The sequence below is a fragment of the Spermophilus citellus genome (genome assembly GCF_964194105.1).
Source record: "Spermophilus citellus genome assembly, chromosome: 1".
NCBI lineage: Eukaryota > Metazoa > Chordata > Mammalia > Rodentia > Sciuridae > Spermophilus > Spermophilus citellus.
Genome location: NC_138182.1, coordinates 288,117,414 through 288,142,620, shown reverse-complemented (window position 1 = coordinate 288,142,620; position 25,207 = coordinate 288,117,414). Strand labels below are relative to the sequence as shown.

Genomic DNA, 25,207 nt, shown 5'->3' with positions numbered 1-25,207 from the left:
GCTTCCAGAGAGGGCCTGCCCATTCCTCTCCTGAAGCTCAACAGGCACAAGTGCAGGGGGCTTGCAGCTGCCCCGGGACATCGCCAGGCCACACGGAGCCCTGCCGCAGCCCAGGAGACAGAGGCCCTCCGGGAGGCCTCCTGTGCCCATGCTGTGCTGCCGGGGAAGTGCCTCCTGGCTCCGCCTGCTCTCCACACCTCCCTGGCCATGGAACCTGTGTCACAGGAGGAGCATCGAAACCTTGCTGGCTTCTCCTCCTGGGCTGCCCTGATGCCCTCCAAGGCTGACCGAGCGCCTGTGCAGCTCCGGGGTCGCACCTGGCCTGGTGAGCTCCACATGAGCATTGCCATCTGATGGCCGGAGTGGCAGGGTGTGTCACCCCCCCCCCCCGAGAACCCAAGGCAGAACCCTGTAGAGCAGATGAGCATTCTGCATGTCCTTCAGCACGTTCAAGTGCCAGCGGTCAGCTTGGGCAGTCTTGGACCTGTCCTTGGTCTCCTCCGGGTGTTCTTCCCCTTGTTTGCCTCCGTGGAGCCTCTGCATGGGCACTTGAGTGTCCACACACTCTGGGCACTGAGCTTCACCTGTCTGCTTCATGGCGGAGCCTGAGGGCCCCTGCCTCATGAGCTCCCACCTTGCGCTGGCCCTTGATGGGGGGCTGGGCCTGGAGGCCTGTGCCACAGCGAGGCTATTGCCAGGCCACCTGCCCTCTCTCCTGCCTTCCTGATGACCTGCTCTGATGAAGCCACACCCGTGTGTGACGTGCAGGCACACCGCAGCTACATTGTGCGCAGGGAAACCAGCCTGTCAGCCACGGGAACAGGAGGCTTGAGTGTGGCCATCCACACACATTGCCAGCTGGTCTGCAGGCCTCCGGGCCCAGAGCAGCTGACCAGCAGGGTCGTCCTGGCCAAGACACATCTCTGTGGCACAGCTGAATACCAGGGTCAGATTTCTTGGATGGACAGCATGAAGGTAAGTCCTGGTCAGTCCTGGAGGAGGGGACTGCCCCTTGCTGCTCTTTGCCCACAGTCCTCCATACCAGCAGGGGCGGAGAGGCCCTCGGTGCTCTTCCTGCCTCTGCCCACCTCCATGTGCTGGGATGCCCTGGGCACTCCTCTCAGGGGTGTTCCCAAGCCCTCGCCTGGCCTGGTGACCTGAGCACTGTCATCAAGGAGGGTCCAGGATTGAGGCAGTCAGAACAGGAACCTGGGGCCCCTGCCGACTCCCGCGGGAGTCCTGGAGCCCTCCAGGTGCAGGTGCTGCCCGTGCACGGGGCCTTCCTTGCAGACTGGGCCCATGTGGGTAGGCAGGCACTGCTCCTGAGGCTTGGGGACCAGGTCTGGGTCCTCCGCTGGCCTTGCTCCTCCTGTGGAAGCTGCTGATGCAGAGTGCCTTTGAGTGTCTGCAGCTGGTGGGGGCTGTGTGAAAGACCACTCCCTGCAGAGAAGAGAAGCAGCCAGCACGGAGGCCTCTGCTGGACTCCGGCCCCATGGAGTATCCTCACCTCGTCCAGCCGACATCTGTGGCCTCTGAGTCTGGGAGGGCAGGCACCTCGCGGAATTCAGGAGGGGCAGGGCCAGTGCCCGGAGCTGCAGAGGTTAGGTCTGTTGGGACGAGCAGATACTTGGGGGCACACACGGCCTGCGGCGGGCAGGAGATCCTAGGAATTCATGGGACCTGCTTCCCTGGCATGGAGGCACCCAGGGCTCCACATCCAGGCCCTGGAGAATCTTTGGCGGGTCCTTGAGTGCAGGAGGAAATTCAAGCTGCAGGGCCAGAGCCCCTGGGCTCCTCCTCAGCCTGACACCCACACCAGGCCATGTGACTGGGGAGTTCTCGCCCTAGGAGCCGGGTTGGCCTCTTGGACGTCTGGGATGCAGAAGCGAGAGGGTGTTGTACCAGGCTCTCAGGCTCCAGCCCAGGCCCCTTGCTGTGGGCTGGTGCTCTGGGCCTGGGTGTCTAATCTCGGCGTTCCCCTGGGAGGGGGCACAATGCTCTGCAGGTCCCTTTGGGCCCCTGGCTGTGTCCATACACAGCACCACTGGCTTTCAGTGGGCCACAGAAGTCCACCATGTTCCCGGGGTTCTGCTCCCCTACAGAGACCTCCTTCCTGCCACAAGCAGAATCCAGTGTCCCACAGTGCCCATCAGGCTGGGCCCACCACTCCAGAGGCATCCCCGGCTCTCACTGCCTGCCACAGGCGGCCTGATGCCTACTGGACGTGCCCAGCCCACCTCCCACCTTGGCTGGCACCATCCACACACTGTCTGCATCTCCAGGTCTTTATCCTCTCACCATGGCACAGGTGACCCCACACTTCCTCCACAGCAGTGCCCACTGTGCTGGCACACAGTGGCCTGATTCATGCTCACCATCACACAGCCACTGGGCACTTGGGGCTGTTATCCTGCAGGTGTAGAAAGGACTCCAGGCCTGTGAGGACCTCGGCATGCAGCCCCAGCCTCTGGCCCTACCTGGGGGTCTGGAGTGAGCGGTGTTGGTCAAGAGGGGAATAAATCCTGGGTGGGCAGACTCCAGGAAAGACTGCAGTCAACGAACCTGAAAGCACTCACACATAAGATGTTTCTGGATGGTCTAGAAAGGAGTGTGTCTTAGAAACCCTTCCCAAGGTGGCCCGGGGGACTGCCTTCCTCCAGAGATCTAGTTGCAGAGAACATGAGGTCCTCTGGAGGGCTCCATGTTGATAAGACAGCACATGTCCCTGGTGGACCTGCCCAGTCCAGAGGGGTCAAGGGTCACTCTCTTCCAGCAACACATACCTTCTGTGTACCCCACTGACCTGGCCATTCCCAGCCAAGGTTCTGAAAACAACACATTATGGCCCCCACAAGACGCAGTCAGAGGGTGACGTCGAGGGCAGGACCACAGTGCTCCATGCTTGGGGCGAGATGTGTTACCAGCCTTCTCCTGGGTTGGGACACTATGGGGCCACCTGTGGGGCCTCCCCTCTGCCAGGCACAGGAAGGGTGGCAGACACAACATGGTCAAGGTGAGGCCCAGAGCCTGGCCTGGCTCCACCTCAAAGCAGGCCTCTGTCAGAATGACACCCCCAAGCCCACTGCCCCGTCTGTCACTGCCCAGAGAACAGGAGGCTCCTGGTGGTAGCCTGGCAGACTGCGGGCGGTGCACGGCGGCCTGGCTCTGCACACCCAGGGTCCTCCGGCTGTGTTGCGGAGGGGCTGTCGGGCCAGCTCGGCCTCTCCTGGGTAGGGTGTCTGCCTGGGGCTTTTCCAGTCTCCTGCTCTTTTCCTGTCCTGCACTGGCGACAGTGCTGCTCCCCGACTCTGCACACGTCTGACTTGTCTTGACGCCTCGGCAGAATCCAGCCCTTCACAGGCCTGCTGAGCCTCCCTGGCCTCCTTCCTTCCTGTGACCCACCCTGTGCCCTGGCTCCTTTCTGGCAAGGCTGCCCAACGCACCACCTGCCTCAGGTCAGGGAAGGCGAGCGCCAGGGCCCTGTCAGGTACGTACTCAGGTACAGGTGGAAGACGAGCAGGTGCCCGAGCAGCACGAAGCTGGTGGAGCCCAGCAGCAGCACCACTGTGAGGATGAAGAAGACCACGGGGGTCTTCACCTGCACGGGGCACAGGGGCAGGAACAGCAGCCACTGGTTGGAAGACCTGACGTCTGTGGAGACAAGGGAGGCACCTGCAGCCGGCACCTGCTGACCGCCGCCCACCCAGTCCAGACAGGCCCCCAGGCTGCGCCCCATCCCTGCAGAGGGCCTGGGGATCTGCAGGTGAGGCTTAGGGAGGAGACAGCCACCTGTCCCCTAGTACTTCCCTTCCCACAGGCCCCGGAGCCCCTCTGTCCCTGGTCAACCTGGCAGGCCACAGCCCTGCCTGGGGGCATTTCCCAGGCAGGGCCTTCTGTGAAGGGCTGCCAATGCTCAGAACCACGCTGTTTCCAAACTCAGGTGTCAGAGAGTCCTCAAGGGCTGTGGGTACAGCTGGGCAGATTTGGATGCCCAAGGTGACCTTTACCCCATGATGTGTTCTAGGTCAGGACTGGACTCTTTCTAGACAGGTTCCAGCGTGTGCCATCTGACAGGGAAAGCCCCTTGCTGCCTCATGGACAGGTGGGGACACTTGATGCCAGCCCACTTGTGTCCAGCACTGGCATGATGAAGTCCAGTGTATGGGAGGCCATACCCCACGGAGACTTCTGGAACAACGAGCCAGGAGTTTGCCTCAGCCACGCACAAGGAGCCGCCTGGAGTGGCCCAAGGGCTCCCTGAGACACACCACACCCAGTGACCGGGCAGACCCACGGCCACGGCCCCTGCTCTTCCCCTCGCAGCTGCCTTGTGCCCCACAGGAGCAAGGCTGATCTGTGGTCTGGAGGACCTCTTTCCCCGGAGGAGAGAGCATCGTGGTGGTTCTGGTCTGTGGGTCAGCCACCAGGGGAGGCAGCTTTTGGAAGTCCTGGGCGGGGAATGGGGACACAGAGGCCGAAGGTCTTCCCTGGACCTCAAGGTTATTCCTGGAGGGTGTTCCCACACGGTGGCTCAGGAATGTTTCAGAACAAGCCACAAGCAGGTTCTGCCCCTCCTGCCATAGAGCTGGTGTTCCTGTGGTGCCTGGGGCTGAGATGGCCAGCCACGCTCTGGCCCCACCACAATGCTCCTGGTCAGTGTCCTGGGCTATTGTGACAATGACCACAAGCTGGTGCCCCCTCTATCGGGCCCACTTTGGAAGCAAGTCTGGAATCAGAGTGTGCCGAGCCACACTCCCCCAGGCTCCTGGGAGGTCCTGCTCTGCCCACTCTGGGGGCTCTGGCAGCCCTGGGTTGGTGGCCACTTGCTTCAGCCCCCACCTCCATCTCCTTCTCCACAGGGCCTGTGTGTGTCTCCTCTTCTGTCCCTCCAGGGCCTGATCCTGGGTTGGGGCGAGCTCCTCATGGGCAGACCTTGACCACGTCTGCCAACGCCTTCCTCTACATATGAGGTCAGGACGTGGGCATGTGTCAGAGGCCAGGCATGGCCTGCTCATCTCATTTGCTCCAGAGCAGACTTCTGCACCCAGCCTGGGCTGCCAGACCCACCCAGTCAAGTGTTGCCCCGGAGCCTGCAGCTCTGCCTCCCTGGCTGCTTCTGCTCCTGGCAAGACAGGCCCCTGCTGCTCTGCCCCTCGTGGCTCAGAGTCTGGCTGGCCTGGGCTCAGTGCTGATGGAGAGGTGCCGGAGGGCCGGGGCACATACCCACCCTGCCTGGACGCAAGGCCTCAGAGCAGCACGCCTGCCACCTGGGCCTGGGGACCTCACTGGCCAGAGTGTGGGTGCTGGGCTGCTGCTCAGCTAGGGAGAGCCTGGGGGAACGGGGGCACCCTCAGACTGAAGACTCCCCCAGGAAGAAGGCTGGGGCAGGGCTTGGCCCAGAGCCCAAAAGCCCGGGAGGCCTACCCTTGTACAGGGGGTCCATGCGGAGCTTGGTGGGGTTGACGAAGTTCTGGATGACAACGTACAGCAGGAGGACCATCAGGCAGAACAGCCCACACAGGGCTGAGGCCACAGAGGTGAAGAAGAACCTGAGGGAGGAGCAGGGACAGTGAGGCACCACCCCCAGGACCTAGCCAGAGCCGCAGGCCTCCCGCAGCCACGTCCGTCTGGAGCAGGCGCACCCAGATCCAGGCCGCCTGCCACTGGGCATTCCTCCATCCATCATGCCCTTGTTCTTTGGACCATCCTTTCAAGTCTGCAGGCTGACGTCACTGGCCGTTGTGACACTGGTCATGCCCCTTGCCCCCCACCTGAGCCTCTCTGTGTCCATCCTGTTGCCACGGACAGCAGAGCCCAAGGCCTTGTGGAACCTCACAGAGCTGCTGCCTTCCAGAGTGTGTCCTCCTCACTGCCCGTCCTGCAGGTGCTGTCCCTCTGTCCCTTCCTGCCTTGTGCCTTGGCTCATCCTCTGCAGGCAGTATGCAAGGCCACGTGCTGTTCCCTGGGCCAGGCGTATCCCCTCCCTCACTGCTGAGGCACAAGAGCATTTCCCAGAGCCCTGCACGTGTTCTGTCCACTTCAGGGGCCAGATGACATTCCAAGTGCCACTGTTCTCTTGCTTTCCTGGCCTCCAGGGGATGAAGGGACAAAGAAGTTTGTGCCAGCATGGGGCTGGTGCTGGCCCAGGCCCTTGCCTGCGTGACCTTGAGCTGGTGCTCACCACGGTGTCTTCTGAAGAGCAGACCCTCCCTAGGCCCATGTATCGGCCTTGCCCGAGGCCTCTGCTGTGCCAGGCTGCTCAGGCACCAAGGGGTGCAGCCCGCCTCTGCCCTTGCCGGGCAGCCCCCCTCAAGGGGTGCAGGTCAGGGCCTCTCAGGCCCATCCCACCACCTGGCTCCACCACTGCTGTAGTGCGGGCCACTCAGGGCCCACGTCTGGGCCTGGCATCACTGCACCCTGGTGCCTTGCAGGACAGCGGGACCTGAGCGCACAGCTCCTACTGTGGCCGGTGTGCTGCCACGCCGCAGGACTGACTAGAGCCTCGTCTCCTGCGTTAGTCCAGGGTGGCGGGCACCTGTTTCTTCCCAGTGACGGTCATAGACGGCTGAGCTGATATCCACCCTGGGCCCAGGCACAGCGGACTAAGCACGCCACGGACCCTCTGTCCAGTGACCCAGGGGCACCTCCATCCTGCACCTGGATGCTCATTTACCTGCTCCAGGTCTGGCCACTGCTCCTGGGGTTGAGGCCTGGGTGTGAAGAGGTGGGCAGGCCTAGGGAAGCAGGCAGGTCTAGGGGGCTCTCTGGTGACTAGCCTGTGGGCATGAGCTGACCCAGCAGGTCCAGGACGGCTCCACCAAACATGTTCCAGAACAGTGAGACTCAGGCCCTGTGCTCTACCCCGCCGGGGTCAGGGCTGTGGCCCTACAATGGCCCTTCTCCCCATGGTGCCCTAGGCCCACCCCCAGCCCCCGCCCACGTGCTGGCCTCCACCTGGTGATCCTCTGCCAGCCTCACCAGTAGTTCCTGCTCCCCACACAGTTGTTGAGCCATTTGCAGTGGTGGTCGAATCCAGAGACGCACTTGTTGCAGGAGCTGCAGTGCTTGGCTTTCTCGCTCCTGGAAGGGAAGCAGGAACCTGCTAGCCCAAGGGTGCAGACCCACAGGGTCAGGGCCCACCTCCTCAGGCCAGGCAGGGCTGGCCCAGGAGAGCTGGCCCCATGTGGTCTGGGAACTGGGTGTCCAGCAGGGAAGGGAGGCTGAGGCCTCCACCTGGAGTCAGGAAGGGCACTGGAGGCCTGTTGGGGATGGATCATTGCTGGACTCTGTGGCTGCAGAGTCGGAGGAGCCTACCCCAGGGGAAGATGGCTGCCCCTAGCAGCCCACGTACGCTGATCCCTGATTCCCAGCCGTGCTCAGCTGCCTGGCGAGTGCCTGGCAGAGGCCACACCTGCCACACGGTCCCAACCATGCCTTCTGAGCTGCCCCGCACCCCACACAGCCGTGCCATCTCCCGACACCGGTGCCCAGGGCCCTGAGACCTGGGACACTGACAGGCACAGCTGTGATGGCCACCCTCTTCCCCGGGGGCAGGGCTCATCTGGAAACCTGGGGAGGATGGGGAGGACAGCACTGAGTGAGGGGTGAGCCAGGCTTGAGCCCCCTCCAGGAGCCCCCGCCCTGCCTCTGGATGCAGGGACAACGGAACCTCAGCCCCACGGTGAGCTGTGAGGAATTAAATGCAGCCATCCAGGGACGGCACCCCAGGCCAGCCCAGCCCCAGCCCCAGCAGGATCAGCTACTGTCTCTGAGACCAACCCCAGGAGGCTGGGGCCTGGCAGGGCACTCACACAGTGACCTCACACAGGTGGCAGTACTGGTTCTGGATCACGTGTGCATGTTTGGACCGGTCGAAGGTCGGCACAGGCTGGGCATAGCTTTTAAGTCGCACATTGACTTCGGCCGGGTCAATGGTAACAGCAATCAGGTGGACCAACATGTGGAACAGGAACACGGCTCCCATCACCTGGGCTGTCAAGGAACACTCGGGCTGGCCTGGTCAGTGTGATGCAAGGTGTCCCTGCAGCATGGCTGGTGGCAGGGACAAAGGAGGGCCCTTTGGACTCCTTGGTCCAGCACTGCCTGCAGCCTGCACCTCTGGCAGGTCCGCAGAGCACACCCAGACCTCCAGGGGCTCGGCTGGGCTGCCACTGAGCCTGGGGCACACATGTCCCGAGGCCCGCGTGGGAGCCGGAGCCTCGCAGGGCTGGAGAAAAAAGCAGCCCCAGCTGCAGGCCCCCGGGGCCTCTCAGCAGTGCAAAGTGGGGCATGGCCCAGGGGACGTCTGCTTGCCAGAGGCCCTCCAGCCAGGCAGCCAGGACGAGGCGTCCAAAACCAGCCTCAGCTTAAGAGGAGGGGGCTGGGCCCCTGAGGACCCCTGGGACCCTCAGTTGGGCCCTCAGATCCTACCTCTTCTGGCCCAGGAAAGCAGACAGAGGGCTGTGGAGCACAGGGCTCCCATCTCCCTGCTCTGGCTCTGGTCCCTTCCCAGACGGAGGCATGGAGCCCCCAGGCACCTCCGGAGGGAGCAGGTGGGACCCTGTCACCCTTTGAGCCAGGCTTTGAGCCCAGGCCTGACTTTGCTGCAGGGACCTTCATAGCAGAAGCCTCTCCAGCTCCTCTTGGGGCTCAGGGTCTACGGCCTGGCCCATGGCCCTCAGCTCTATCACAGAGCCCCATGGGCTCCGGGGTAGGCTTTGTGCTGGGGACGCTTCCCACAGGGTTCTGAGAGCAGTGCCCCGTGGTGAGGACTAGGCGCAGAAGAAGCTGGTTCTGACCAACCCGCGGCAGGCCCAGTGCCGCTCTGTCCTGGAGCTGGGAAAGACTCTCACAGATGCCCCTGAGGAGGGCGGAGCAGAGCCAGCAAGACACCAAGAGGGTCAGGCAGCATGCCCACGAGGAGCTGGACAGCAGGGTGGGGAGATGATGAGTGCTGGCCAGGCCCAGGGAACATCCGGAGGAAAGAAAAGAGGTCCTGTCAGGCACACGGGTCCTGTCAGACTGTGTGACAGGCACAGAGGTCTTTCCCACACTACTCTGACCCCCCAGTGCTGGGGTGAGGCCAGCACCACCCTGCCCTGGGCAGAAGAGGCTGAGGCTGTGGCTCCCACAGGGTGAGGGGCAGCGGGGCAGCATGGTCAGTGGACCAGGGGCGGGGCTGGCTCTCCTTGAAGCTCTGACAGAGCACAGCCCAGCCTATCCCTGCAGGCCAAGCTGAGGGCAAGAGGTGCTACTGCAAGACCCTGGTGGGTGAGGGTCAGACAGGAAGTTGCACTACCTGGAGCTACAACAGTCCTCACCTATCTGGAAGCTGGTGAGCAGTTGGGGCCGGGCAGGGAAGGCAAGCAGGACAGGTCCCTGTCCCACACCCACTGCACGCTCCACCTCTCCAGACCCACAGCCTCATCTCTGTGAACACATGGGCCACTGCAGGAAACAGGAGGCTGGTCCCCTGAGCCTCCAGGTGGAGACACTCACACCCAGCCTGCAGGTGCTGTGGCCAGGGCCACCCTGACAGAGTCATCTGGGAGAGAAGGGGTCCCATTTCCACAGGGACCCGGGGCTGCCAGGACAGAAGCTGCCCCTGGACATGCCCTCTGGGCACGAAGCCTTTCATGGGAGGAGAGAGCTTGGGCTCAGTTCCCCGTCCTTGCAGGCCCTGCCTGCTCATCAACAGGCTTGAGCAGGTCCAGAAAAGCACATGGTCTGGGGTTGTCCTCTTGTGACATGAATGTCACCCACAGGACGGTGTTGGCGACCTTAATGAATTACACAGTGATTACGACGGCCTGGCTGGCTACTCTCAGCCACAAGCTGGGGAGGGGGGGGGGGGGCGGGGGGGGCGGGGGGGTGGAGCTGGGACAGGAAGCACCTCCAGGGCGCGGGGCCTGCCTCTGCTCCTGCCCTCCAGCCACCCCCCAGCAGCCTCAGGCTGAGTGGGGAGTAGAAGGGAAAGAGTGGGGACCCTCCCTCTCCTGCGCAGGGCCTCCCCTGCAGTTTCGGCCTGGAGCTGTGTGGGCGGCGCTGGAACATTCCCTAGCAACAATCTGTGTTTGGTAAACAAACAGCGGAAGGGAGCCAGCCCAGCACACACGCCCTTCGCCCTGGCCCCCTGGCCGCTGACCTCTCCTGTCCTGCTCTGCGCAGGAAGAGCAGCGTTCCCAGCGCTGGGTCACGTACTGTCCCCCTCCAGCAACCACAGTGGAGCTCTCAGGCTGGGGACAGGAAGCCCGAGCCCGCTGCCACCTTCACACTGCCCGCCACAACATGGGCTTTGCAGAGGTTTCTCCAGATTAAATACATCCCAACCCCTCCACATGGTGCCCCGAGCCAGCTGTGCAGCCCTGGGCCCTTCAGGTCAGCTGCCTGGAGCTCCTTCCAGAGCGGGCTGCCCCCTGCCGCTTGCCCTCTCAGAGTCCACCCACTGCTGCCCAGAGTCAACAACGCTGGCGCCCCCCTGTGGCCGCAGCACCACACCAAGCCCTGTGGCCGGAAAACTGGTTCTGAAGGCAACCAGGCCTGGACAGAAGGACAGGGACGCTGCAGGACAGAGACCTGAGCCGCCCAAGGTGGGGCCCAGGCTCCTTGAAGAAACAGAGAGGTGGGCTGCAGAGGCCCCTCCAGAGAGCTCAAGCCCCAGGGCCACAGCGGGACCGTGGGCCACCAAGGTGCACAGAGGAACCACAGGTTGAGGGTCGAGCCACATCCCACGTATGCTGAGCCCCGATTCCCAGCTCGTGAATGGGGCCTTGCACAGAAACAGGGTCTCAAGATGGTCAGAACAAGGGTTTTAGAGAAGCCCCGCAGGTCTTATAAGAAGGGGGGCAGGCCAGAGACAGACCCACAGGTGGCCAGGTGACCTGAGGACACAGGGAAAGGCCAGTGGAAACAGGGAGAGGCCAGGGCCTTGGGATGGGAGAGAGCTCAGCCCTCCTTCACTCTCCCGTCAGCCATCTGTAGCCAGAACGGAGGGACACGTCTGCTGCTGGTGTGCCTTGCAGAGCCATGGCTCTCGTGTGACTCTTGCAGAGCGGTGGCTCTCATGTGCATGGAGCTGGTAACACTGGAGGCAGAGGCCCAAGAGGCAGCACAGCTGTGAGGATTGGAGGCCCTCTTGCCAGGGTGTGAGCTGGCCGAGGTGGGCAGCCCCCAGGACTGCAACCAGAGGGGGCGGTGGGTACAGAGCGGCATACCCACCGTCCTAGGGCTGATTCTGTCTACTCTCCCTAAGAGCAGTGGTGTCCCCACTGAAAGTGCTGGCCCTGTGTGCATGGCTCACCACTACCCTGCTGCCTTCTGCAGAAGCCACTTGGCCTCCACCAGGCAGGCCACAGGTTGTGCAGCCAGCCTGGATGTCCAAAGACCCAGGGTCAGGGCAAGGCCAGCAGTGGCCAGCAGAAGGCAGGTGTACTGGACTCCAAAGACCAAGAGGCTCTGTGATCACACTCAAGCCCGAGCCCTGGCCAGATTCTGGGCTAAAAGCCCGGCAAAGGACACGGGGGGCTTGCAGAGATCTGAGATGGGCTTGGAGGGCCACGGGGCCACTGGCTGCTTCTCATCGCAGCGAGACACGGTTCTGTGGGGTGCTCATACCTGGGGTGTCCTGTGCAGAAGCAGGAAGGTGAGCTGGGGTGGTGACCATGGCATGGGAAGCATCCCCATGCTCAGCACGCACAGGAGACCCAGGAGGCCACACTGAGGGACATGGAGATCAACGGTGTGGTCTTGGGGTCCGTGGACCTCTGGGTGTGGGAGGCTCTAGGTTGAGGAGGCTGCCCAAGACAGGCTTTCAGGGTCTGGGGACTGGGGCAGAGGACCGGGGCGTCAGGCCACAGAGGACCTTCTCCAGGCCAAGACCAGAGTCTGGGGGATGCCACAGGAGGCAGGAGGGCACCAGGTTCTGCGGAGGGCACAGGGTTGTGGGGAGGGCCACCACCGAGAACTGAGATCAGTCGGCCCAAGGCTACGGTGCACTCTACGTCTGCAGAGCAGGACGCAGGCAGCCACACTTTCAGACCCTTCCTCAATGATGCCTGAGCCCCACACGCATGTCCAGGCGTGGTCAGGGTGCAGCTTCCTGGGGCCCCGTGCTGGTGACTTGGCAGGACCCAGGCCTCCATAAAGGGCTTCCCTGGGAAGTAGGTGCTGCTGCCCACCTCTCTGGGGTTCTGGGAGTGGGGATATGCAGCTGCTCACTCTGACCAGTCAGGACCACCCAGGCTGGCTCTGGGCAGCCTCTATTTCAAATAGAAGTTGAAATCACAAGAAGGACCAGAGGGACGTGCACTGTGACTTTCCTAGCACCTCTGGCTGGAATGCAGCCTCGGACCCTGGTAGGACTGACAGCCCCCTCACCTGCCCACTCCAGAAGTGCAGGTGGCGGGGCCTGGTGCTCAGGGAAACCGTGGCTGCAGAGGGCGTCCCAGACCCAAGGCAGAGTGCCAGGTCTGGGGCGGGCAGCATCTGAACTCGAAGGGGCGCGAAGGAGAGCCGAAGGCACTTGCCTGCCCACGCTTGTGTGCACTGCCTGTGTGAGCGCGTGTGCACTGTGTGTGCCAGCTCTGTGTGCTTATGGGGAAGCCGCAGCTTTAACAGGACACGTCCACCTGGGTGGCCCGAGGTCCCACCTTAAGATGTGGAAGGAGGGGCACAGCAGACCCGTGGCCCGCTGAAGAAAGGGCAGGCCTGGGACAGAAAGGAACGTCCCCACTCTGGTTCTACATGAGAGCCACAGAGGTGACAAGCCCTAGGACAGCGGACAAAGACAGGAAGGAGCGGCTCGTCACCACACGAGCAGGGGCCACCACGGGCCCAGGCTCTGAGCCTGTTCACCTGACAACTGAATGAGCTGCTGGAATTTCCTGAAGAATCCAGTGTGCCACCGCGGACAGAGGTGGAGCAGAAAGTCTGAAGAGCACGCCATCTATGACAGAAACCGCCAGGGAACACCCCAGGCCACCGAGCACCACTTAGCAACCACAGTCCCCAAGAGTGAATTCTCAGAACCCCCGGCGACATGGAGCAGGTGCACCAGAGGCGCTGTGTGGGCTTCCGCAGGACGAGCCACTCGCTGTGGAAAGAGAGCCCCGTTCAGCTGGATGGCAGCAGCCCTGGGCAAGACTGCCCCCCGCACAGGGAGGAGCCAGGCGCAGACCCAGGGCGGCCTCAGTGCGGGGAAGAGGCCCACTGCACACACTCTGTCTTGGAAGCAGGGCCCCCACAGTGGAAGCTTCTGGAAAGGACACCCAGAGGCAGAGCAGACCCGGTGAAGGGGAGCTGGGTCCTGGCCTGGCTGCATGCCCAGGTCCTGCCGCGCCTCCTCCCTGCCCACATTCCACACCCTGCGTCTCTCCCTTGCCAGACCTGCGTGGGCAGCCAAAGCAGGGGGCCGCCTGAGTCGATGGTGGCTCAGTGAGGGCTCTAGCACCCGGCCATCAGGTGTGTCCCCCAAGCAAGCCCATTCCGCCCCTAAGGTCTCAGTGAGGGGGGGCGCCTGGGGCTTCCTGCCAAATGCCATGGTCAGCGGCCTGACAGACCATTCCCATTCCGACACAGTGGCGAGGTCAGCCCAGAGATGGACACTCTCCACCTGGGCACAGCTAACAGGCCATCTGTGACTTAGCAGTGGCGGAGTCGCAGGTGTCTGACTCCACACACCAGAGCTAGCTATGAGGCAGAGCACTCGGCAGGACCGTAGAGACACCTGCCCGAGGTGCATGGTGGAGCTTCGGGGTCCTGAAGTCCCTTCCTGCTGGCCTTGCTGTCCTTGGGGGACGACCAGAGTGGGCCCCTCAGTGTCCTGGGGGAGCTGGCTGAGGCAGGCCCCACCCTCTCCTGTGCTCACCACTCAGTGTCCCCTGCCACCGCAGGCCAGTGGTCGCCTGCCAAGCCTGAGCGGGGGCTGCACAGGGAGCCCCTGCCCATGGTGGCACAGCGGTAGGGCAGCTGGCCTGGCCTGGGCAGGGGCAGAGCCACAGGCGGGCCTGCTGGGGGATGGGCTGCTCATCCCCCTGACAGCAGGCGGCCTGGGGAGCCCCACCAGGAGCAAGGATACAGCGTAGGCAGCGAGCTTCCAGTCCAGGGGCAGGAAGGGGATGAAGATCCCGAAGCTGGTGACACACATGACCAGGAAGATGGCCCAGCATACCGCCTGGAAGGAGTGCAGAGGGGGCGACCAGCCGTTCACCCTGGACAGGTGGTGCGGTGGGGTCTTCACAGAGCTGCCCAGGTTTTCAGGCACGACCTGCCTCTGGCTCTTACAACAGATGCCCATCTGCAAGACAGAGGGGGGCACCGGGGACTTAGGGTCCTAGCAAGGGCAGGTGAGCTGCAGCACCTCCCGCCATTCTCAGGGAGACCACTCGGACCAGGACTGCAAGTGGACACCCCGCATGGCCCAGGGTGACTTCAGCAGACTCTGGGGCCTGCGGGTGGGGAGGGGTCCAGCCCACAGGGGAAGCCGCCCCAGGTCACAGCCAGCATGCTCTGGGCACAGCCAAGGGTGCTCTATGAGCTGCCCCACTGGCCGGACCCTGGTCACCAGACACGATGGCAAGCTCTGGGGAAGCCCTAGTCCACGCTGCTCAGCCATGAACCCTGGGGCTCCTGGATGGACAGACAGGTCCATCAGAGGCCAGGAGAAGCCTGCCTCCTTGGTGAGCAGGGAGGGGCAGTCAGGAGCAAACAAGGTGGTGCTCCCTCAGACGTCCACTTGGGGGCTCTGCCAGACTCTAGGTCCCCCTCCTCAGGGACACTGAGCTCTGGGACACCACTCTGGAGCAGCCCTGGCAGCCATCAGGGAGGAGGGTGCCTGAGTGGCAGAAGGGACAGCAGGGTGGTCCACAGCTGCAAGGTGGCCTCGGGTCGCCTGGGTGCCGCCTCTGAGGGGCTCTGGGAAGCTGGCCACAACACAGCTGGGCAAAGCCCTTTGTGGCCTTGGGGAAGCCAAGTCTGCAGAGTGTGGCTGATGCTGAGTGTCACCTGGAGGTGACACTCTGCACTACATTCTGAGTGTGACCAGTGGACAGGGCCACAGGGCCAGCTTCATGGGAGACAGAGACAGGCAGGCAGGAGGCAAGAGCAGGCTGTGGGAGCCCAGAAGCAGCCCTGTGGCTGGAGACCCAGCCCCACCCACACGACAGGAAGAGGTAGGCAAGAGGGAATGATGGAAGAAGACAGCAGGCGGGTGTGGAGGACCACCACCCAGCGCACTGGGGTCTGCTGGCGTGCGACTTGCCTGGTGACCACTCAGGGCTGGGTGTGAGCCCTGGATCCACCCCAGCACTGGGAAAGGACTCACCACCCACAGCAGTTTCAGGACCGGAGCGTGGTCCCCACCCACACAGCCTGGCCACGTGGTAGAGCCAGTGGAGGGCAGGGCCTCTGAGCCGCTGCAGCCCTCCAGGCTACCAGAGTACGGGAGGGTTCTCCAGAACAAGGGTGCAGGGCCACAGGGTGCCCAGAGCCAGTCCCCACGTCCCTGCTCACAAGGTTCGATGCCCTTCCGCTAGTTTGGAATGTTTACAGGGGAATGTGGTTTTCTACTTCAAATTCATATTTCTTAGGAGGTCAGAAAGTTTAGAAAAGCCAGGACCAGCCCCAGGCTGGCCAGCAAGCAGAGCCTTCCTCTTCCCCCTCCAGAGAGGATGCATGCCCCCAGACAGAACCAGCTCAAAGGAAGCAGGACCCAGTGGAGAGTGCAGGCCAGTCAGGGCCAGCTGGCAGTCACCCCAGGTGCCTGGGCACGAGGCTGGGGACAGTTCCCATGAGCACATGTGGGCATTGAGGGACCACTCTACAGGGTGACCAGGGCAGTGCCCAGCATGTCCTTCTACCTCCACGGACCAGCCATCCAGGCCAGGGACTACCTCTGGGCCCAGATGCCAGGCATCGACCTCCTTAAGCCCAAAATGGGTCCTGCCACTCCAGGTCCCAGGTGACCCTCACCTGAAAGGTGGGGAGGAGAACCAGCAGGCCTTCCTGTCCCAGGGGTGAGAGCAGGTGCCCCTGCTGGCCCAGCACCCTGGAATGCGGGAGGCTGACAGGGCGCCAGGCAGCAGGGGAGCAGAGGAGGCCTCAGGGGCAGCAGCTGGCCCACCAGCCCCAGGGCTCCATGCTGATGCTGCTGGGCAGAACAGGCACACACTGACACTCTAACACACACAGCACACACCCCCTGCAACAGGACACACAATAACATACAGCACACACCCCCTGCAACAGGACACACAATAACACACAGCACACACCCCCTGCAACAGGACACACAATAACACACAGCACACACCCCCTGCAACACGACACACAAAAACACACAGCACACACCCCCTGCAACACGACACACAAAAACACACAGCACACACCCCCTGCAACACAACACACAATAACACACAGCACACACACCCCGCAACACGACACACAATAACACACAGCACACACCCCCTGCAACAGGACACACAATAACACACAGCACACACCCCCTGCAACAGGACACACAATAACACACAGCACACACCCCCTGCAACAGGACACACAAAAACACACAGCACACACCCCCTGCAACACGACACACAATAACACAAAGCACACACCCCCTGCAACAGGACACACAATAACACACAGCACACACCCCCTGCAACAGGACACACAATAACACACAGCACACACCCCCTGCAACAGGACACACAATAACACACAGCACACACCCCCTGTAACAGGACCCACAAAAACACACAGCACACACCCCCTGCAACAGGACACACAATAACACACAGCACACACCCCCTGCAACACGACACACAATAACACAAAGCACACACCCCCTGCAACACGACACACAAAAACACACAGCACACACCCCCTGCAACAGGACCCACAATAACACACAGCACACACCCCCTGCAACAGGACACACAATAACACACAGCACACACCCCCTGCAACAGGACACACAATAACACACAGCACACACCCCCTGCAACAGGACACACAATAACACACAGCACACACCCCCTGCAACACGACACACAAAAACACACAGCACACACCCCCTGCAACAGGACACACAATAACACACAGCACACACCCCCTGTAACAGGGTACACAAAAACACACAGCACACACCCCCTGCAACAGGACACACAATAACACACAGCACACACCCCCTGTAACAGGGTACACAAAAACACACAGCACACACCCCCTGCAACAGGACACACAATAACACACAGCACACACCCCCTGTAACAGGGTACACAAAAACACACAGCACACACCCCCTGCAACAGGACACACAATAACACACAGCACACACCCCCTGTAACAGGACCCACAAAAACACACAGCACACACCCCCTGCAACAGGACACACAATAACACACAGCACACACCCCCTGTAACAGGACACACAATAACACACAGCACACACCCCCTGCAACAGGACACACAATAACACACAGCACACACCCCCTGTAACAGGACACACAATAACACACAGCACACACCCCCTGCAACACGACACACAATAACACACAGCACACACCCCCTGTAACAGGACACACAATAACACACAGCACACACCCCCTGCAACATGACACACAAAAACACACAGCACACACCCCCTGCAACACGACACACAAAAACACACAGCACACACCCCCTGTAACAGGACACACAATAACACACAGCACACACCCCCTGTAACAGGGTACACAAAAACACACAGCACACACCTCCTGCAACACGACACACAAAAACACACAGCACACACCCCCTGCAACAGGACACACAATAGCACACAGCACACACCCCCTGCAACACGACACACAAAAACACACAGCACACACCCCCTGCAACAGGACACACAATAACACACAGCACACACCCCCTGTAACAGGACCCACAAAAACACACAGCACACACCCCCTGCAACACGACACACAATAACACACAGCACACACCCCCTGTAACAGGACACACAATAACACACAGCACACACCCCCTGCAACAGGACACACTATAACACACAGCACACACCCCCTGTAACAGGACACACAATAACACACAGCACACACCCCCTGCAACACGACACACAATAACACACAGCACACACCCCCTGTAACACGACACACAATAACACACAGCACACACCCCCTGTAACAGGACACACAATAACACAAAGCACACACCCCCTGCAACATGACACACAAAAACACACAGCACACACCCCCTGCAACACGACACACAAAAACACACAGCACACACCCCCTGTAACAGGACACACAATAACACACAGCACACACCCCCTGTAACAGGACCCACAAAAACACACAGCACACACCCCCTGCAACACGACACACAATAACACACAGCACACACCCCCTGTAACAGGACACACAATAACACACAGCACACACCCCCTGCAACAGGACACACTATAACACACAGCACACACCCCCTATAACAGGACACACAATAACACACAGCACACACCCCCTGCAACACGACACACAATAACACACAGCACACACCCCCTGTAACAGGACACACAATAACACAAAGCACACACCCCCTGCAACATGACACACAAAAACACACAGCACACACCCCCTGCAACACGACACACAAAAACACACAGCACACACCCCCTGTAACAGGACACACAATAACACACAGCACACACCCCCTGCAACAGGACACACAATAACACACAGCACACACCCCCTGTAACAGGACACACAATAACACACAGCACACACCCCCTGTAACAGGGTACACAAAAACACACAGCACACACCCCCTGCAACACGACACACAAAAACACACAGCACACACCCCCTGTAACAGGACACACAATAACACACAGCACACACCCCCTGCAACAGGACACACAATAACACACAGCACACACCCCCTGCAACAGGACACACAATAACACACAGCACACACCCCCTGCAACACGACACACAAAAACACACAGCACACACCCCCTGAAACAGGACACACAATAACACACAGCACACACCCCCTGTAACAGGACACACAATAACACACAGCACACACCCCCTGCAACACGACACACAAAAACACACAGCACACACCCCCTGAAACACGACACACAATAACACACAGCACACACCCCCTGTAACAGGACACACAATAACACACAGCACACACCCCCTGCAACAGGACACACAATAACACACAGCACACACCCCCTGTAACAGGACACACAATAACACACAGCACACACCCCCTGCAACAGGACACACAAAAACACACAGCACACACCCCCTGCAACACGACACACAAAAACACACAGCACACACCCCCTGTAACAGGACACACAATAACACACAGCACACACCCCCTGCAACACGACACACAAAAACACACAGCACACACCCCCTGCAACACGACACACAAAAACACACAGCACACACCCCCTGTAACAGGACACACAATAACACACAGCACACACCCCCTGTAACAGCACACACAATAACACACAGCACACACCCCCTGCAACAGGACACACAATAACACACAGCACACACCCCCTGCAACACGACACACAAAAACAAACAGCACACACCCCCTGTAACAGGACACACAATAACACACAGCACACACCCCCTGCAACACGACACACAAAAACACACAGCACACACCCCCTGCAACACGACACACAAAAACACACAGCACACACCCCCTGTAACAGGACACACAATAACACACAGCACACACCCCCTGTAACAGGACACACAATAACACACAGCACACACCCCCTGCAACAGGACCCACAAAAACACACAGCACACACCCCCTGCAACAGGACACACAATAACACAGAGCACACACCCCCTGCAACACGACACACAATAACACACAGCACACACCGCCTGTAACAGGACACACAATAACACAAAGCACACACCCCCTGCAACACGACACACAAAAACACACAGCACACACCCCCTGCAACACGACACACAAAAACACACAGCACACACCCCCTGTAACAGGACACACAATAACACACAGCACACACCCCCTGCAACAGGACACACAATAACACACAGCACACACCCCCTGTAACAGGACACACAATAACACACAGCACACACCCCCTGTAACAGGACACACAATAACACACAGCACACACCCCCTGCAACAGGACACACAATAACACACAGCACACACCCCCTGTAACAGGACACACAATAACACACAGCACACACCCCCTGCAACACGACACACAAAAACACACAGCACACACCCCCTGCAACACGACACACAAAAACACACAGCACACACCCCCTGTAACAGGACACACAATAACACACAGCACACACCCCCTGTAACAGGACACACAATAACACACAGCACACACCCCCTGCAACAGGACACACAATAACACACAGCACACACCCCCTGCAACACGACACACAAAAACACACAGCACACACCCCCTGTAACAGGACACACAATAACACACAGCACACACCCCCTGCAACACGACACACAAAAACACACAGCACACACCCCCTGCAACACGACACACAAAAACACACAGCACACACCCCCTGCAACAGGACACACAATAACACACAGCACATACCCCCTGTAACACAACACACAATAACACAAAGCACACACCCCCTGCAACACAACACACAATAACACACAGCACATACCCCCTGCAACACGCCACACAATAACACAAAGCACACACCCCCTGCAACACAACACACAATAACACAGTGTACACCCCCTGCAACACAACACACAATAACACACAGCACACACCCCCTGCAACACGACCCACAAAAACACGCAGCACACACCCCCTGCAACACAACACACAATAACACACAGCACACACACCCCGCAACACAACACACAATAACACACAACACACACCCCTGCAACACGACACACAATAACACACAGCGTACACCCCCTGCAACACGACCCACAATAACACACAGCACACACCCCCTGCAACACGCCACACAATAACACAAAGCACACACCCCCTGCAACAGGACACACAATAACACACAGCACACACCCCCTGCAACACGACCCACAAAAACACACAGCACACACCCCCTGCAACACGCCACACAATAACACAAAGCACACACCCCCTGCAACAGGACACACAATAACACACAGCACACACCCCCTGCAACACGCCACACAATAACACAAAGCACACACCCCCTGCAAAAGGACACACAATAACACACAGCACACACCCCCTGCAACACGACCCACAAAAACACACAGCACACACCCCCTGCAACACGCCACACAATAACACACAGCACATACCCCCTGCAACACACCACACAATAACATAAAGCACACACCCCCCTGCAACACAACACACAATAACACACAGCATACACCACCTGCAACACGCCACACAATAACACACAGCACACACCCCCTGCAACAGGACACACAATAACACACAGCACACACCCCCTGCAACACGACACACAATAACACACAGCACACACCCCCTGTAACACGACACACAATAACACACAGCACACACCCCTGCAACACGACACACAATAACACACAGCACACACCCCCTGCAACAGGACCCACAAAAACACACAGCACACACCCCCTGCAACATGACACACAATAACACACAGCACACACCCCCTGCAACAGGACACACAAAAACACAAAGCACACACCCTGAAACACGACACACAATACACAGCACCTGCAACACAACACACAATAACATACAGCACACACCCCCCACAATATGACACACAACACACACCACCTGCAACACAACACATAACACACAGCACACACCCCCTGCAACATGACACACAACGCACACCACCTGCAACACAACACACAAAAACACACAGCACACACACCCCGCAACACAACACACAATAACACACAGCACACACCCCCCGCAACAGAACACACAATAACACACAGCACACACCCCCTGCAACAGGACACACAATAACACACAGCACACACCCTGAAACACGACACACAATACAGAGCACCTGCAACACAACACACAATAACATACAGCACACACCACCTGCAACACTATACACAATAACACACAGCACACACCCCCCACAATATGACACACAACACACACCACCTGCAACACAACACATAACATACAACACACACCCCCTGTAACACGACACACAATAACACACAGCACACACTCCCTGCAACATGACACACAACACACACCACCTGCAACACGACACACAATAACACACAGAACACATCATCTGCAACATGACACACAGTACACACCACCTGCAACACGACATACAATAACACACAGCACCTGCAACACGACACACAATAACATACAGCACACACCACCTGCAACACGACACACAATAACACACAGCACATACCCTCTGCAACAGGACCCACAATAACACACAGCACACACCCCCCGCAACACGACACACAATAACACACAGCACACACACCCCGCAACACAACACACAATAACACACAGCACACACCCCTGCAACACGACACACAATAACACACAGCACACACCCCCCGCAACACGCCACACAATAACACACAGCACACACCCCCCGCAACACGACACACAATAACACACAACACACACCCCCCGCAACAGGACCCACAGTAACACACAGCACACACACCCCGCAACACGACACACAATAACACACAGCACCTGCAACACGACACACAATAACATACAGCACACACCACCTGCAACACGACACACAATAACACACAGAACACATCATCTGCAACACAACACACAATAACACACAGCGTACACCACCTGCAACACAGCACACACAGCACACACCCCCTGCAACACAACACGCAGCACAATCACATACACGGCACACAGAAGCACATCTGTCCCAGCTGCCTCATCTGCTTCCTGACGTGGCCGAAGCCACCCCGTCCCAGCCTCCTCTGCCCTCTGCCTCCTCTCCACAGCCCCTCCCAGGCAGGCCCTTCGGGGGGAGCTGGGCCCTCATTCCTTCATTCCACCAGGCTTGGAGGGGCTCCAGGAGGGGCGCCCAGCAGTGCCTCCTGACACTGGGGACCTCGACCTTGGGGGCAGGAGCCAGCACTGCTGGGGCTGGGGCGTGGGGCCCCTCTGTGGCCACTGTGGTTCAGGCCTCCTGGTCTTCCCTGGAGGCGGGATTCTGCTCCAGGGCTGGTGTCAGGTGCCCATGGTCCCACACTGCCATCACAACAGTGCAGCAGGGCCACGCCTGCTTCCCATTCCGTCACCCCTGTGAGCTGCCCTGGCGCTCCTGGTCCCTTCTGCACGGCCCCTGGCTTCCACCCACTGCCTGCCCTCCTGAGTGGCCCGTCCCCACCTGTGAGCCCTCCTTTCTTCCAGCAGCCCTGTGCCCACTCGCCCTCAGGAAGCTTGCAGGCCACGTCCTGCCCCAGAGACCCCTCTCCTGAGCCTCACCAGACAGAAAGCCCGCCAGCTCCGGGGGAACCACCACCTGCGATCGGCGCACGCTGCCTGCAGAACACAGATGAGTTCAGAGGGTGGCTGCCAGGCCCGGGGCTGAGAAGCCCAACTGCAGCAGAGTCCCCTCCAACTGCCGCCTCTGTCACACCAGGCTGAGCACCAAAGGCACACCTTGAACTCGGTGCTGGGAAGTGGAGGGCCTCCTGGTCCTCGTGGCAGCCACGGAACCCAGGTGCCTCACAAAGCCTCATCCCAGCAACAGCGGAAGCTACAGGCTGCAGACCCGGCTCAGTCCTGTCGGGGCTCCTCACAGGGGACGTGAGGCAGAGCTTGCCTGCCACTCACACTGACTGGGAAACTCTTGTCCCACTCCCTAATGACAAGCCACCAGCTTGCGGGCCTCTGACTCCAGGGTCAACAGCTCATGCTGGCCGAGGTTGGATCTTGTTGGCTGTTTGCTCCAGAAGCTGAGATACCCGCGCTGCCTGCAGAGTATTCCAGGCAGATGTGCCACCCTGACCGCCTGGCAGGCTGCCCCTCTGTGGTGGCCGTGCGTCTGGATGGCTGAGGCCGATTAAGCATGTGGACACTGCCTGGTTTGCTGGAGAAGGCCTGTGTTCTCCCAAGGGCCAGACACAGTGTCCTCTCCTCCTCCCTTGAGCCCATCTCTCAGACTCAGGCCTTAAACTCAGGAAATTCTCAGTTCCTATTTGTGGGTCCAACAACTATCTGAAGGCCCCTGTGTGGACCAGCTGCTGTGTCCCTGTGGAGCTGGACAGGAGGGCTGATGACTTCCCTTCATTCCCTTCCCAGTGACCCCTCAGGTGCCATCCAAGGAAGCCATCTGCAGCCAGGCCCACCTTGCCAGTCCAAGGCTCTGATTGTTGCCCAGAGCCCACACTGGGCAGAGTCCACCATCCGATAGGCAGCCGACCATGTCAGGGTATACGGGAGGCCGGTGACCAAGACCAGCAACTCGAAGTCACTGGCAGACAGGTGGAGGTGTGCTTGAAAGGAAGACAGAGGGGAGGCAGGCGTGGTAAGAAGTGGGTGGTCAGGGACCCCAGGCTCCCCAGAACTGGGGCCTCTGCTCTGGACGGCCCAGGAACATGGATAGCTCCCAGCTCCCACGGGTGCTGCTGGACCAGGGGGCAACAGCAGGTCTTTGCAGCCCAGAATGGCTCTGAGGGTGTCTTCTTCGCTGTGTTCACAGCCTGGCTGCAGGGTGGACGCGCCACAGGGCCAACCAACTCCTTCACCCATAATGAAAGCAAGCGCTTCCAGCTGTGGCCACCAGGTCACCCAGTGTCACTGACAACAGACTGCTCTCCCTGTTCTGAGTACGATGAGGTAGACCTGACACACCTGCACATACCCATACACCTGCTCACACATGCACACTCCTACACCTGGCACACCCACATGCACCCACACACACTCTGCATACACTCACATGCTCCCAACAGCACAACCCACAAACCTGCACAGATACACTTATGCCCACAGGTACCTGCACACACCCACACATGCCCACATGCACCCACGTGTACCTGCACGCAGTGCCCCACACTCCCTGTGGCACACACTTCCACACGTGCATACCCACCTGCATACCTGCTGCAGGCACTCCACACACACAATGGCACACCCTGCCCCGTAGCCAAGGGCAACTCTGCCTTTCCCAGGCTC

At 59.8% G+C, this 25,207-nt stretch overlaps 1 pseudogene across 1 annotated transcript in view; it reads right to left on the bottom strand.

The window, feature by feature from the left end:
• The window catches only part of LOC308642177 (phosphatidylinositol-3,5-bisphosphate 3-phosphatase MTMR14-like), a 60,692-nt pseudogene that overhangs the window by 33,962 nt on the left and 1,523 nt on the right, over window positions 1–25,207 (bottom strand). Inside the window, exons 2-6 of the transcript XR_014024381.1 lie at window positions 14,075–14,293; window positions 7,812–7,987; window positions 6,979–7,080; window positions 5,425–5,549; window positions 3,496–3,651 (exon numbers count right to left, since the gene is read on the bottom strand). The product of XR_014024381.1 is annotated as a phosphatidylinositol-3,5-bisphosphate 3-phosphatase MTMR14-like (transcript). The remainder of the gene's footprint in view (window positions 1–3,495; window positions 3,652–5,424; window positions 5,550–6,978; window positions 7,081–7,811; window positions 7,988–14,074; window positions 14,294–25,207) is intronic.